Below are 14,406 nucleotides of genomic sequence, written 5' to 3' on the forward strand. Positions count from 1 at the left end.
ACAAAAAAAAAAAAAATTGTGTGTTTTAATGATAGGATCCCTTTAACTATCTAGCGACCGCTGCAGCCCACAAAATTGCACACTGCTCAATAGATCAAAGTTGCCATGTAGCCCAAGTGTCCTGGGGATCTAATGGTCCCTGAATGATAAACGGCACTTCTACCAGATCATATATGATCCAAACTACATAAGACTGTAGAAGTCAGGCCTTTTAGTAGCCAATGGGCCCTCAATGGTAGTCCGTCAGTAGAAAACATAAGAGATCAATAAAAAACAACCCAAACAGGAACTAATAATACATTTTGACGTGCTTAATGGCTCCTGGGACTTCTCCAGCCCTGATCTAATGGGAGATCAATAGGATAATACAGGAAAATACAGTAAGGACCAGAGGACGTTCATAGTACAGGCCTCATGTTTACATGGAGAAAGGTTATTCACGCAAATCCGCTTGTCTTGAAGGGAAAAGGACAGACCGTATTCAGTACTGGCCAAGGTCGTAGCGAGAAACCAATCTACTGGGCCTAGGCGTACAGGACGTTATCTGACGTTCCAGGTAGTGTACAGGACAGCCGAGACTACGCTGGGATATGTCCTCTCTAGTACTATGAAGGTGGACGGCTTTTTAAGAATTACAGTGACGACCAACACCCAAACCAGTCCAACTATGAACACTATGTAACATATGACAAATCCCACAGAAAGTCAGGCCACAGAACATTACATCCAGTGTCATTGTCATCTGGAACAAGTCTGTCATTACCGGCAACTGAATCATACGGAATCCGGGCCCATAGTGAGTAGTGCATGGACCGTCATATTGGGTGTCATACGTGTGAAGTAAAGCGTGAAGGGGAGAGTGCCTCCATATATGCAATGTCTGAAGGAACCTGCTACAAACTGATATGCCAGATGTGTACGGAATAGAAAAAGAAACGTTTCCCTGTAATAAAGGCATAATATGGCCATGTGTATGGGCCCAAGGGTTAAGCGGACCATATACACGAGAATGCTGTTAACGGCCATTTTTCTCAACTCCCCTGAACAAATGCACACTCAGCTCGGCTAAGGGGTGCACGTGGACTAGTCTGGTAGCAGGTTATTGCCTGTAAACAGTAGGACCGTGCAGCTAAAAGCAAACCCCAACACCTCCAGTCGGAAGACTAAAAAGGACCCCATACATATTATTTGGCAACCAATTCTGGGGAATGAACACTCCCAACAATTGACCTGTCTAATACAGCCGACAAATCACTCGAACAAGTGTTTGCTTGTCCATTGGGTGATCGACTGAAGTCACCAGGACAAAAACAGCATTGTTGGTCAACAGCACATCACCATGTCTAATAAGGGCTTTGCTACCAACAGGACGATCACTTTAGTGTTCCCCCATTATGACCTCTGCCCTGGCCCGTGTTAGTAGGACAGTGTAGAATGATCGCTGATCGGTACAAATTATAGCTTGTTCAGAAAGATCTGGTAGCCCAATACCACCCTTTGTGACATTGGCTGTCTGGTCCTCCTCCAAACCAGAAAGACGCCCGATGGACCACTTAAAATAATGTTGTCCGACAAACCTCCATTGACTATAATAGGGTCCGTCGGTTTAAAACAAAATCCATACACACACCATTTAGTCCGCTACTTTTACAGTATATACAGAAATACCCTATCACGAATGGATACCAAAAAATGGTCACTACAGCAGGGAGTATTTGGCTACCACAAATTGGCCTATGTTATGGACATTCAATCCAGAGTTTCATAATATGGAGCCAAACATAGCCATGTTAGTGGCCACTAAAACAGTGAAGTTGCGATCATTAAAGACTCAACCCAACCTATACAGTATGTACTGTAGGCTCATTGCTCATCTGGATCCTGAGATGTCCTCAGCCAGGCTATATGCTTCTAGCCAACAATCACATTGACTTGCCATGTTTTACGGATTGCCTCCTTTCCAAAATGTCCATAATGGACATCTTTAGTCTTTCAGAAATACAGGGTCTCGATGGACAGCTCCTTGTACTAGCTAATATTAAGGGGTTCCAATCGATTAAGACCAACCTACAAGGTACCATTTGGAAGACAACTCCTGTAATAGGAGGACAACTCCATAAAAACTGGAATTTGCCATAGAAAGTATCTATTAGTGAGGTCTCTAGACTCCAATGTTCCTGGGAAAATCTGGAGCAGCCAACACTTCTAGAGCGGGGGCAGGTTATGTAAATGCCTGATATGTTTTATACTATGACACTGGACATCATCTGTTCTAGAAAGACTGTGCCCTTGTTGTCCATTCGAGGCAACCAGATGATGGAAAATGCAAAAATCGGAGGGATGCTCTGGACAACGAGGACCTAATTTCCAAATGCAAAACAGAATAACAAAGCAGAACATGAAGATGACAGCTACGAACCACAACACGGCTTATGTATCTGGCGGCACGCAATTCTCAGACCATAGCCGTATAGGTTAATGTATAGGGCTGCGGAGAACATTGGCCCGAAAGAAATAAATTACCGTAATTACAATTTTAAATGATGATTTTAAGAATTTGATCAGTTAGCCCTGATATCCCACTAGACTTTCTATATCACCAAGGCTGCGGAGTGGGTAGGCCAAACTACTGACTCCCAACTCCTTCACAAATGGCAGACAGCCATGGTCCTCTAATTCAATAAAAAGCCAGTGATTGGACAATTTCATAGGAATCAATCTTAATAAATTGTGAAATCTTTTTACTTAGAACCAGAGTTGGAAACCCTTCTCCGACCCCACCCAAAATTGACCCTGACCGACTCCGCAGCCTTGCATATCAAACACAACCAAAGAAGATCTATAGTGCGATGTCTCAAATACGTCCCTATATCTGAACTTTCTGGAAGACTGTGCATCACTGCAGAAGTGGGACACTAAAGTTAAAGGGGTATTCAGACTTTAATTCTTGCATCTCGACAATTCAGTACAGCTCCACACATACTATAGTGGCCAGGACAGGTACTGCAAGCTCCGTTCTATTTAAAGCCATTGAAGCATTGTGCAGTTAGGGTCCTTGAACATGGGCAGATTTTCTGACCGACCAATGATATTAGCGAGCGGATCGCAACGCTTGTCAGTTCCATTTACATGGAGCACGGTCGTGGCTATATGTGACAGAGGATGGATGGTTTGCATACAGTTTCATTATTGTTGGCAGCATATTTCCTGTTTACATGGCGGGACGTGCTACCAATAATTGATCATTTTAGGGCTTCATAAAACACACTCTCAGTCGCCAAACAAGCGTTTGTTCAATGGGAGGCAATGGGGTGAATTTATTACGACTACTATCCTATGCGCCAATCTTTACCCGTTACATAGTCCTCGCAAGTAGGGCGCAGCAGGAATAATGTGGCAAGTCTTTGGGGACAAAGAGGGGCTGCAGCCAAAGATTCTCCACCCATCACCACCAGAAAACGGGCAAGTAAATTCACCCCAATGACCGGAAAAAAGGTTTGGACAAAAGTCAGCCCACGTAAACGGACCCTTTAGAAATAAAAGTAGATGACAACAGAGAGAAATAGATTGAACTACACAGCCAAGAGAAGTCTGGGTTTTTTTCCCCTTTTTTAATGGCTGCAAAATATTCAGAAAAATATAATTATTATACTAAAATAACAAAGCGCCCCGCCTATGTATAATAATTCATTGCGGCATTTCAGGCCAGCGGTTCTATAGATAAAGTAGGTCATGCCAGCACGCTGTCACAAATGTCCTCGCGTGGCCCTGGAAGAGAGTTTGGCACACAGAGGGATTGGATTGTGCAAGGTTTATGAGGTAACTGAAGACGCTTCAGCGTACAGGGCAGACGGCGCACTACTATCTATAACTGAAGTAGCCTAATCGAGATGTCACCATGTCAAATATCCACCATTACTAGCTCCCGATCCAGCACTGACACTGTGCTGGTCGTGGTCAGTCTTTTCTAACACTGGCCTCAGTGTCGTAAGTCAAGAGGGTGTACAAAATAGAGACCAAGTAAGCAAAGACTGGCAGGGACCACTGGAGCATTGGTGCTGGAACGGCAATGTATTTAGCCAATGAGTGAGGCGACTCCAACTCTAGCGTAACGCGACAGAAAATTGCAACCAATGAAGTTTGGAAAAGTAGTGGCTGGATGGAAATCCGACTTTATATGTCACAACCGATGTCTATAAGGCATCAACACAAACGACAGAGTGTGCTGAGTGACTTCAAGACTGGCATTCCATTATTTTTAGAGCAGGTCCTATACGGATCTGTTGGAATAGACACACAGACATGGAAGACAGTCATCTAGATTCAGATAGCACGCTTGGTCATGTGCACGATGCCTTAGGCTGGTCTTACACGACTGTATCTGTTTTACGGTCCGCAAGTTGCTGATCAGCAACATTGACACCACAGATGCCGGTGTCCTGCCGCACTCGCCCATAGAGTTCTATGGGCAAGTCCGTGAATTCACAGCCTTTGTGGTCCTGCTCTATTCAGTGAGGACCTCGGTTACGGCCCGGCACACCACGGATAAAATATCCGGTGGTGTAAGAGGCCACACTGAATATAATGTGTCCGCAATTGAAAACCCTCAAATTACGGTCGTGTAAGACCAGCCTTAGAGAGCTGCCAGCCAAATGTTCATTTGGGCAACTATTTTTTTTTTTCGATGTCCCCCATACACATGCACCCTACGCTTTAACTGAGCATGCATATATTCTCAACAGGGATGCACAGAACAAGCCGCTGTCTGGCACCTCTCAGGCCATCCTATGTCCCCCTGGGAACAAATCTTAAATATAAAAAAAATCCAATATGGACGCTACATTCAGCGACTTCATTAATGTCTATTGGAACCTTAAGGCAAGGGCTTGGTAGTGCAGCCCAATCTCCCGGACCTGAAGAAGGTCTCCAGTTAACACCTTTGACTCAGGGTTGTCATGACCTGCCCCTTAGCTACTTAAAAAACTGTAACAAGGAAATGCTAGACTTACAAAGGTCACAGACGTACAACTGCAGCGGCTGGCTATACTAGTAATATAGGGAAGTGACATTCAGTACAACTACAAGCTTCTCCCCAGCCTTGTACAACAGGGAGAGGGGGGGGGGGGGGGAATACTCAGAAATAGTGACGTCACCAACCACCACTAAGTCCATGTTGTTCTGTCTGATTCTTCTCAATGAGGTTTGTAGAAATCAGTTCGCATAAAGCAGAAACCAACCCGTTCACATGTATGAAATATTTCTGCAAGAAGTCTGCTGCAGGTGAACACAGCCGATAACCATTGTCCATTATATACCTTACTTCTCGGCTACGTGGTTATTAGAAAAACTGTACAATGAAGGTAAAATAAAATGTACGTACAAGCACGCCATAATAGACAGGTCTGGTCGACAAAAACTATACAGAGAAAGCGGATAAGGGTCTGCTCACCAGGGCTCCGGCGGTCAGACCCCAAACAAACAGGCATTTCTAAGGAGACGTAGGGCCCATAACTTCCAAGGCCTCCAAATGAATGGATTAGTGACCACCACTCCATGGGGCTGCTGAAGACCATTGCCCAAGCAGTCCCATATAAGTGAAGGGAGCTTTGGTCACCAAGCCAATCACATGGATCAGTCACGGCAACTTACAGGTCTCCAATGTTAGGAGACCTACTGGTTAGCCCCCCCCCACGATTATATGCCATCCCCTCACCCTGTAGGACAACCATCTTAACAGTAAACCTCGATGACCTACGTGAGATAGCAATAACTTTGTCACTTTACAGACAAGACTTCAACACAGTCCATCATGCACCCAAAATATGGCTCCATAGTAGCTCCAAGTCGTACCGAGCCAGGTTGGGTCAAGAGCCATGACACCCAGTGATAAATTGAAAAGATTAATCCACCATATTGATCTCCCCATAAGTCATAAACGGGCCAAATACAAGAGACATTTGTTGGCAGAGCCCAATCACTCAGACAGTACCCAGCAAGGGTCTAAAGTCGGCCACTGACAAATTCAGCCAAATAATCAAGTATTATGCCCCCCAGGAGCTCACCCACTGCTGTGGTATCTACAGAGGCTGGCGCACGTTTATGGTTGGTGTAACAGTCCAAATGCTACCTGGTGCCTGTATTACATTCAGAGATAAGCGGTGTAAGGCAACCATTTATCTTCACCTTGATTTAAAACATGCACACACTGAGAGGTCTATGGATATAGAAGTCAACCATGTGATCATTTTCCCCTACAGCCAAATGATGTCAAGTATATGGCCACATAGGGGGTCATCAAACAAGTTATTGAGAAAACCAATCAGATAAGGACTTACTAAGTACTGGTGTCTTAGCAGGTGGTCCTTTTAAAAAGAAGCCATTTCCATTTGCCCTATGGGGGCTGCTCTAACTCAAGACCCTTCTACTGGTCACAGCAGAGAACATGGAGTCACACAATAAGTAGAACAGGTAGTCACACCAATAGACATGCCCGTGGTGACCAATAATACCTTGAAATCACAAGTTTTCGGAAATACAAGCAAACCAATAACTAACCATAACTTGCATCTATTCACATTGAGTTTATAGAGTACCTCAGGAGGATTTCCTAATGTATACCTCCATGGCACTCCATCAGCATGCAGTGGCATCTATCGTCCATAGGTTACAAGTGTCCTTGTGGCATTCATGGACGTTGAGCACCCACTACTGATTTTCCAATCACTGGCATACAAAGCGTGACACATATTGCCAATGAATGACGACTGACGTCATCCACCCAACCAAGGTGGCCAAATCACATAGTAGGTTGTAATGTAGACTATAATACATAAGAACTGCACCAACAGCTGTCCATGCTGGCACCTCCAAACCCTTTAAAGAACCATACTGTGGTAATTGAGTGACCTAACCATGTCTACCTGCTGAGCACACACCACCAAAGAACCAAACATGTCCATCTACTGACCACGCACCACAGACCCAACCATGTCCACATACAGACCATGCACCACCACAGAACCAAACATGTCCATCTACTGACCACACACCCAACCATGTCCACATACAGACCATGCACCACCACATACCCCATCATGTCCATCTACTAACCATGCACCACAGACCCAACCATGTCCACATACAGACCATGCACCACCACAGAACCAAACATGTCCATCTACTGACCACACACCCAACCATGTCCACATACAGACCATGCACCACCACATACCCCATCATGTCCATCTGCTGACCATGCACCACAATCCATCACAGACCCTACCATCTCCACCTGCTGAACACACACCACTGTGATCTATCACAGACTGTATCTCATCACTCAGTCAATGACCCAATCATAACCAGTCGTTCCAGTTTTAGCTGACCATGTCTGCAACCAAATGCCCAAAACATACCATTGTATTAAGCAAGAGAACCATGCACCATAGCCAAATGACAAAAATCCACTGGTAATTTCTCCAAACCCACCACCTGACCACACATTATAGCCAAATACTTCCTGAACTGACCATGTCCTATCGTGGTCAGTAGAGTGGACCATGTCCTTCAACAACCAAATTCCCTGATCGCACATCAGTCAAGTAGCCATCTATACCCTCCTGCTGACTGATGACCATGGGCACCTGACCCATCCGCTGGTTGATCACCACGGGCACTGGACCATATTCTTCTGTTGACCACGGTCACTTGACCCGGCCATATCCTTCAGCTGACCAGACACTGTGGTCATGACACAGCCAAACCCCTTGACTGACCATGCACAGAACAGGATAACACTTGGCCCTTCATGCTGCCAGGTACACAAGATCCACCATGCCAAGGAGGAACCAGATGACTGGCAGGGTCACAGAGACTCTTCACTCCACCATACACCGACTGACTACAGTACAGCAACTTGCCAAGCAGCACAAGCTACATGCCCACCACAAGACTGGCACCTGCACAGCCAGGTGGCCATCACTGTACCACCCAAGAGCATGGAGACCACATACCCACCAGCAGACTGGCACTTACCTTGCCCAGGAAGCTATATCAGGCTGTGATACACTCTCTCCTCCCCATACTACTCAGTGTTCAGAGTAGGGGGTGGGGGGGGTCGGCCCCAAAATTAGGAGGGAGAAGGGGGTAAGTCCTGGCACATGAAGTAAGGGCACAAAGGAAGGAGGTGAGTGCAGAGAAGGTGCAGAGCATGCAGTGAAGTGCACAGGGAAGTGAGGAAGGTGCAGTGCATGCAGTGAGAGGGTGCAGTGCAGGGAGGATGAGTGGGGGAGGGGCAGAGGGAAGTGCCAGCCAGATATCTAGATAGACAGAGCAATCAAGTGACAATAAAGAGCCTGGCCGTGTGAGCTCGGTGCCCGGGCACCTCAGCCGCGGCCGTGCCCCATGCTGCCGCCGCTCACCCACCTCCTGTCTCCTCTCCAGCCTCACCGCTTCATCTCCAATTGCACAATGCTGCTCATTAATATTCACGAGCTTCCTTCTCCTCGTACACTTCCAGGGCACGCCCCCTCTCCGCCAGCGCTCCGCCCACTCTCCCAGCCCCCTGGCCGCGCCAGGCACAAGCAGACAAGCGCCGAGGACATCGAGCGGCTAACGTGCCTGAGAGGGGGATGGGCGCTACATTGTGTCACTAGACTCCAGGCTTAACCCGTGCGCGCCCGGAAATGACTGAGGGAATTCTGAGGCTGAGTGCAGAGACTGGACCAGGACGTGGCTGGGGAAGGGGGTGGGGGTCATGTGGGGAGAGACTGCTCAGTAATTTAGGCGCCAAGCAAACTTGTGATCTTACAAGAACTGGGGATCTTGTCTGTCAGAGGAAACTGATGAGAAGATGGTGGCTCTAGGCTTGTAGTTGTGGAGCTGTTTGGCCACCACAGGCCGGCCATAGATGTGATATGCGTCACAAGCTTTCATGGTGTATTTAGCTGCTGCCGTGTGAACTAAAGAATGCGCCGGTCCACGGAAAGTCAAAATGCACACCGCGATAGCCCCCTTGGCTCTGCGCCAAAATACACCAAATTTCTAATATGTATTGTTACTGTGTGCTCACACCCAGGGACCAGAACAACGGACCCAAAACAGCAGACACCGGTGGTGCCCAATGGACCCCATTGACTATAACGGACTGCTATACCAAAAAATTTGGATCGTGTATACTAGATTTGACCCCCTTCAGCGCAACCCAACATGAATACACACCAGAGCCCACCTTATACAATCGAGGCCTTTATAAAGATAGCAAATCACCTTATACAGACCGCGTATTAATATAGCCCCTAATCCAGGCCTCCCCATCCATAGAGACCCTCAAATTTATTAAGATCCCGTACGCGGGGTTCACACTTGGGTCGTCAGAGGATCAGAACAACAGATTGGCGCACGGCTAAACTAGTGGTTACATAGAGAGCCTGACAGACCCTATTGACTGTAAAGGGGTACATTGGGTGTCTGTTGTTTTAATACTGAAGGTAACAGATGAAAAATTCATGCGGGCACAACTTTTTTTCTTCACCGATTTCAGGCATTATGGCAGAGTGTCCTAAGGAGACCCTGAACCACACCTCCTTGTCAATGCAGACCCTTTAATATACACAGACCCCTTATTAATATAGACCCTGAACCAGACCTCGCCATCAATACAGACCCTCCAACATATACAGACTCCTTGTTAAAGGGATCCTATCATTGGATACCCTTTTTTGTCTGACTAGGAGGAATACCCTTAAGAAAGGCTATTCTTCTCCTAACTTTAGATGTCTTCTCCGCGCCGCCATTTGGTAGAAATCTGGGTTTGCTTTGGTATGCAAATGAGTTATCTCGCAGCACTGGGGGCGTCCCCAATGCTGCGAGAGAAATCTCCAGCGACGCCTCCATCTTCTTCTGGAACGGCCTCTCCCTGCGTCTTCTTCCGTCCTGAGTATCAATCTTCTAGGCATGCGCAGTCGGCTCTGCCATCGGCCTCGGGCAGAGCCAACTGCGCATGCTCGCGGCCACAAGAAAATGTCCGCTTACACAGTAAGCTGTGTAAGCGGTCATTTTCTTGTGGCCACTTGCACAGTAACCTGGGGTAAGCGGCCATATTCTTGTGGCCGTGGGCATGCAATCCTATATATACAGACCCCAGTCTGGACCCATAGCAAGCATGTATTGAATGAAATTCTGCAAGATAGGGTGATAGAATCACCTAATAAATTCACACTAGTCAGTTCTTTGTTAGAGGGGTGTCCATATGATAAATTGATCACCAGCGATCAGCTGTAGTCTTTGGCAGTTCCCTGTGTTCAATATCACTGCAGCGCCATCACAGGTGAACCGAAGCATGACACAGTTCCCAATAAACTATCTGTGCAATGGGCCCTTCAGAGGAAGAGACTTTTTTTGAAGCCTTTCTCCCACCATCCTAAAGATGCGGACCCTAAATTGAAGACCCCACTTTATTCATGTGTAATTACCTAAAAGAGTATTTGAAAATCATTTTTGTAAACCAGATAATCCTTTAGGATTATAAGATTTCATTCAGCTAATCTTTCTTATTCTAGATTTTGTCATATATACATGCACAGCTAGGAGGCCTCTGTGGCTGGCACATATTATTATGAGGGTATCTGTAGTAGGGGACATCTGTGACGGTCACATGCGGTAATGGGAACATCCTTGGCTGACAGGCATTGTCATGGGTACATCTATGCCAGATGCTTAAAGGAGTATACCAGTCATATGTAAATAAAGCTTTAAATAGGATCGGTCATCTCTGACAAGTCACTTGTCCTAAATTACAATTCTAGATAATCTTTTGATAATGCTACGTTGTGCCGTTCCTTTATTATTCCTCCTAGAAATTTCTAAGTAGTAAGATCAGTGTTGAGGCGCATGTCCCTTCACCATCCGGCAATGTCAGTACTGATTGGACAGAATCAGATTGCAAGGACACACCCTCAACTGGTAACACCCAGTTGACTAATTTCTTGCTGGAATAACAGATGAGTAGCGCAACATAGAGTTATCTACTAAGACATGTCAGGAGAGGGGAAAGGTTCACTTAAAGGGGTATTACAGAGGATATCCCATAGATACGGGGCCACCTCTGGACTTGGCAGATTCCCCTGACGCTATCTCGTGGGTGGTGATATCTCCTGCCTGGTTAGCTATTTTTTGGACTGTGTACATATGCATTTCTTTTATTTATAAAGCACCAACATATTCCACAGTGTTGTACAGAGATTGTCATTGATGTGTGTTTGATTGTACACAGTCCAGTCATATTAATGTGACCACCGCCTACTTTTGACGTCAACGTTAAATAACCAATGGCAGAAGTCACGTGTCATCAGCCATCTGGGTGCACTCATCATTGTGGAAGGCATGATGGATCAACACAAGTATGCATCTATCCTTGCGGACCATGTTCACCCCTACATGCGAATTGTTTTTCCTCAGGATGATGGCATTTACCAGCAGGACAATGCGACGTGTCATAAAGCTCGCAGTGTACGTGCGTGGTTCGAGGAGCACCAGGATGAGTTTACTGTACTCCCTTGGCCAGCAAATTCCCCAGACTTTAACCCAATCAAGAATTTGTGTGTCCACCTTGATCGGGTTGTTCGTGCCATGGATGCTCAACCGTGTAACCTAGCGCAGCTGGCCACGGCACTGGAGTTGGCATGGCTCAACATCCCAGTGACATCATCACAACATCCCCTCTCTTCCTGCACGTCTCGCAGCGTCCGCTCTGCCAAAGGTGGTTATTCTGGATTTTGACAGGTGGTCACATTAATATGACTGGACTCTGTATATATATAAATATATATATATATGTGTGTGTGTGTGTGTTTAATGAATAGGTCTCTGGTTAATGTACATAGGTGTCTGTGTGATACAATGCTATATATAAGCTTATGTGTGTAGTATAACAGTACTATTTATGTATATGATATGGCACCACTATATACGTATTATAATCCAATTATGCCTCTGTAAACACATTTTAACACTTTCTTGTGTCATTTTGCCTCACTACGTCTACAAGTTCGATGATGAAATCTTTGGCTTATGCCTGGGAAAGTGTTATATGGCGTTTTTATTTATTTCTGTGTTTCCAGGGGTGTGTTTCGCTGGTCCTATAACTCCCACTGACACTTAGCGGGATATTACGTTTTTTCGTTGGCAACAAGATGAACATCCATATCAGTAATTCATACAATGTGGCAGGAACTATACCGTGTCATGTGAGTTATGGTAATGTGCGCACATCTATTTACTCTATGAGTGGGACAATGCCATATTTCTGTGCGAATAGTACAGTGTGCTGATCTGCAGAGAGGCTGGCGGTGATGGACTGGCATCCGGTGGGCACTCTCCGCTGACATAGCAGACTCATTTGTCTTCTGCTCCTACCTAGCAGGCATTCTCACATATTATAACCAGTGATTTGTACTGCTGCCCGCCAGAACTAGGAACCTCATTTATTAAAGTGGGGTATCATCTGCATTGGGCATCTATGTAAAGCTGGTATAGTCTCACTCCTTCTATATACCAGTATATACATTGAGATCCTTGTTTCTCCCCACATCTCTACATAACCATCAGCTAGTCTCCCTACTTGCCAACATCTAAGAACACTGCACTTTGTGTACCATGAAAATTTTGAGGCCCCTATTTTAGAACCCAACCTTTGTAACCTAAGCAAGTAAAAGTGCAGCCCATGCCCGCTTACGGGATGTGACCCAGTCCGACATATAAAGTGCCCATGTTGTTTGTGTAATGAGAGAGAGCCCAGGGTATGTAGGAGAATTTCGCTGGTCTGGGGAGGTCTTTCCACTCTTTTGAATATTCGTGACCCCCCTTCCCCTTTTTTTTGGGAGTCTCCCAGACGCAGGAGAGCTGGCATGTATTTACATTACTTATTATTTACAAAGTCGTGATCTTATTATTTATACCATACATGGGCTCAGACTGGCCCACAGGTGAATTTCCCCATGGCAGGACTATTAAAGGATTATCTTATTTTATCTTATCTCAATTTCCCTGGTAGGCCCCTGGGCCAGGGTGAGCCCCCCATCTATCCACCTTCTGCACAAGCTTTGCATGGCACAAAATACTCATTGCAAGGAAGTTATTAATCCATATAGGGTTACTTTTCTGGCATAAATGGGTGTAATTGTGGCCCATTTTTGGCCCATTGAAATGTCTTGCTCCACATCCCTGATCCTGCGCCTTGCTTGCCATGTTTTTAAGGAGCATGACACCTCAGGGTGACATATGTATTATAAAGTGGTGTGTTATATATAGTTCTTGACTGGTTTAGATTTGTATTCTGGTCATGCTGAGTTATTAAAGAGGTTATCTGGTTTCTAAGATTGATGGTCTATCCTTAGGAGAGGGCGTCAATATTAGATCTGCAGGGGTCCAACATCTGGGACCCCTGAAGTTCACCATTAATGAGGCAGACTTCAATGGGGCAGTGCTGCAGTACCTACACTCGCCACTACACGGGGAGCGAGCAGTGTGGCTCTCCTGCACTGCCTTGGTGCTATTGATCTGTGGGTGTCTTCAGTATGAAGCCCCCACAGATCTAAGATTGATGGCCTATTGCAAGGATAGGACATCAATCTTAGAAACCAAATAAAGCGGTCAATAACTGAGGAGTTCCTCATGCCAGTCGGGATTTTATAAAGATTGGCATAGGATATTCCCCCATTATATAACATACAGATAGATGTGCAACATCACAACCAGCCTGTGTGCCCATATTATATAAACTGGTTAGGTTATTTAACAATCTGGCAGGCCGCCCAGTATCTTCACTATATCCTTCCTTACCAATCATTTTGCAGTGTCATGCTGATACTATGCGGTCATGCACCCCTGGCCCCCACAATGTATCTTACTGGATGAAGCCTAGGCACCCAGGTCTGACTCCTCGAAGGCCCTATATTCTCCCCCACTGATATAAATACACCGAGGACGTGCACAGTAACCAGCCATAATAAAATCACAAGGCACACAGAAGTGTCACGTAACTATAATCCTGATGGTAGGTGTGAATAGGCGTGTTTCATTATGATGTGCACCCAGGAAATGAGCTGCCTCTGTTCGTGCAGGACTTATGTTGGGCTATATTAGGGTGTTTCTAGGCACGCCCTAGGTTCATGTCTGTGGTCCTGATAACCCCTTAATCCTATGAGTAGTTTAGGTTTATATGTCTTCATTCCCCCAAAATGAATTGGGTTCAGTAAACCTGTTTATCTCCCATCATAAAATTTCTCTTTCAATCATTATGTATTCCAGTCTGTGACTCCAGCTGTTGCAAAACCACAAGTCCCCATGCTCTGCTGTCTGCTGGGAGTTGTAGTTTTGCAACTGCTGAAGTATCAGAGGTTGAATACC

General features: G+C 45.8%; 1 protein-coding gene across 3 annotated transcripts in view; it reads right to left on the minus strand.

Annotated features, from left to right (window-relative positions):
• ZMIZ2 (zinc finger MIZ-type containing 2) overlaps window positions 1–14,406 on the minus strand; it is a 111,956-nt gene that overhangs the window by 39,942 nt on the left and 57,608 nt on the right. The window contains exon 1 of one of the 3 annotated variants that reach the window (XM_075272951.1): window positions 8,425–8,533. The exons of 1 other annotated variant lie outside the window; for it this stretch is intronic. The gene's annotated coding sequence lies outside the window, so the exon portion shown is untranslated. One more of the 3 variants, XM_075272952.1, reaches the window with a different exon arrangement.

The sequence above is a fragment of the Leptodactylus fuscus genome, chromosome 5 (genome assembly GCF_031893055.1).
Source record: "Leptodactylus fuscus isolate aLepFus1 chromosome 5, aLepFus1.hap2, whole genome shotgun sequence".
Lineage (NCBI taxonomy): Eukaryota > Metazoa > Chordata > Amphibia > Anura > Leptodactylidae > Leptodactylus > Leptodactylus fuscus.